The following is a 3105-nucleotide window of genomic DNA, read 5'->3' as shown; positions in this document are numbered from 1 at the left end:
GAAAGATGGGAGCTACACTTTTATGCAATCACACTCACGTGATGATCATATGGATTCTATACACCTAGTCACATTCCATTGATTAGAATCGAGTTCTAGGACCCAGCCACACTGAAGGGGAGGGTACCAGGTAAACATTTGAATATCAGTAAATGGTTTTTCCAGTGGAAAGACCTAAAACATGATAGGGGCCACTTACAAATCTGCTTGCCACAAAAGAGTTTTATTAGTGCATTCAGAAAATCACTAGAAAGCAAAAAGCTCTGAAATGAAGTGAAGATATAAGAAACTAAGAGGATTAGTCTAAGATGTCTAATATCTGACTAATAGTATTTTTAGAAAGAGAGACCAGAAGAAAAATGTGGAGAAGAAATTAAGAAAGAGGTAATACAGGAAAATGTCCCAGAACTGAAGGACATGATTCTATAGATTAAAAGGATACATGGAATACCTATCAAAAATTAAGAAGAAACTCAACATCAAAGCACATCATTTGTGTGTGAATTTTTAGAACACAAAAGATGAAAACTCTAATTGTTTCCAGAGAGAAAAATTAGAATTCCATTGGACTTCTTAAAAGCATAGCAGAACATAGATAATGATGGAGGAATGTCTTAAAAATTCTGAGGGCCTTAAAATTTTATGCTCATTGACTCTATAAATAAAGGGGGGAGAAACAAGAGACATCTAAAAAAGCACAAGGACTCAGAGAACTCTCAAACAAAGAACAACCAGTCCACACTGAGGCTGGTTAAGTAGAGTCCTGAAAGGGAGTTCTTCAGTGAACAAAATGGAACTAATACATTCTTTGAAATATTTGGACACCTAAAATCACTATCATAAACATAAAAAACTAATGGAGTATATAAAAATAAGGATAAGAGTATATGCATATATATGAATACCCTGTGAATGAAGAAAGATAAAATAATTCTAAGATCAAAAAATTGAATAAGGATGGGACTTCCCTGGTGGTCCAGTTAAGACTCTGCCTTCCAACGCAGGGATTGAGCATTTGATCCCTTGTTGGGGAGTTAAGATTCTACATGCCTCAAGGTCACAAAGCAAAAAACATAAAATAGAAACAATATTGTAACAAATTCAATAAAGGCTTTAAAAATGGTCCATATTTTTTTAAAAAACCTTAAAAAATGAACAAGGAAAAGTAATTCAGCAGTAAATAATAATTGGCATAACAATATGAACTCTGGTTATTGATGTAAGCAAAATTTGTGATACAATTGTGTTAATAGGTTGGATAGTGTCACTGACTAAATTAACATGAATTTGAGCAAACTCCGGGAGATAGTGGAAGACAGAGGAGTCTGGTGTGCTGCAGTCCATGGGGTCACAAAGAGTCTAATACAACTTAGTAACTGAACAACGCAACAACAGGATGGAATGAGCAAAGTGGAAAATGAATGAGCTGAAGATTCCTTCCCACAATACATTGATGATAGGTAATATGTAAAATTAAAAATAAGAAACAAGAAAAATGGATGAAGAAACAGATAAAAATAATTGAAGAGTTGATCCTGAGAAGTAGAAGAGATGAGGTAAGAGACAGTTTTTTTCAATAGAAGCCTTTAAATTTTTTTCCCCAACCCCTGTGTTTATGAATTACCTGGTCATCTATTCCAATATCCTTTTAGATTGTCTCCTATGCTATAGAGCATAGAAAGCTAAACACTTGTACTCCTCAGACTCCCAAGAAGTTAATAATTTGCACTAGGTCCCAATGAACAGATCTTACACTAGACTTGTAGGCAGAGGCAATCACCCTGAGTCAGCAACCAATCATAGAGACTCATAACTTCTGTTAGGCATGGAGAGGAAGTCCTTGGGTTCTTGGGCAACTTGGTTGCAGCTTTTACATAGGCCCCTGGCAAACCAGTGGTATTTTTCTACAATAGCCCTCTGGTGTGTGGAAACACCTAGATCATTTCTGGATTTTATATTCTTGACCCTTCAGAGATTCTCTGAGCTATCTGATAACTTCTTATATAGTCTTGTATGGTTAAACTATCTAGAAAGGATTCTGTTATTTAACCAAGAACATTCACTGATATATTTAAAAAAAAACAAAAATTAATAATAATTGTTCTAGCCAACTAGTTTATAAATATAATTCAAAGTACAATTTTTTTCATGGGTTATGGTCCCTTCCATAACTGCAGTCCATCGGGTCACAAGGAGTCAGACACGACTGAGCGGCTGAACTGAACTGATGGTCCCTTCCTTTCAAACACACTTTGCTTTACTGGCATAAACTTTCAAAAATGTGATATTTAGAATCTTCAACATTAATATTCTCTTGTTGAACCTTTAAAGGTTAACAAGTGCTAATAAGGCATTTTCTGCTTCTAATTGAAAATTGATTCCCAAATTTTAATCTACAGAAAGGATGCCTGAATTTGAGATTTGGAGAATAAACCGGAAGGTACTATAGACTTGTTATATAAATATTAGATCCTATGAAAAAGGCCATGCTCTGGACCTGCTGGAAAGTAAGTTTCCTCTGCTATATGTTATGGTCTCACCTTCTATAGACCAGTTTTGTTACCTACTGGTGATACATATGTAAGACAGTGAAAGTAACACTGCTGTGATTGCATTAGATCATGAGAGATGAACTAGCTAGAGTAAAAGCAATAGACTATAACATCTAAATCTTTCTGAGTGATTAAGATATAGATGTTGGTCAGGATTATGAGTTTTAAGTGACATAAGTCCAACACAAATTAAATCAAAAAGAGGAATTTATTTATGTAGCTGCAAGTGTGCTGGTTTTTAAACTCCTTGATACTTCTCCCTTAAAATGTTGAAGTCTAAAAACCCTCCTCTTGTTTGAGGGCAAATTTAGTGACTTGCTTCTAGTAGGGGCTTCCCTCACTGCTCAGTTGGTAAAGAATCTGCCTGTAATGCTGGAGACCCAGGTTTGATTCCTGCGTTGGGAAGATCCCCTAGAGAAGGAAATGGCAACCGAATCCAGTATTCTTGCCTGGAAAATCCCTGGGACAGAGGAGCCTAGCAGGCTACAGTTCATGGTGGGGCTTCTGTCTAATAGAATAAAGTAAAAGTAAAGGTATATGACTTTGGAGGCTA

This window comes from Dama dama, chromosome 12 (assembly GCF_033118175.1).
Source record: "Dama dama isolate Ldn47 chromosome 12, ASM3311817v1, whole genome shotgun sequence".
Lineage (NCBI taxonomy): Eukaryota > Metazoa > Chordata > Mammalia > Artiodactyla > Cervidae > Dama > Dama dama.
This window is presented reverse-complemented; position numbering follows the sequence as displayed.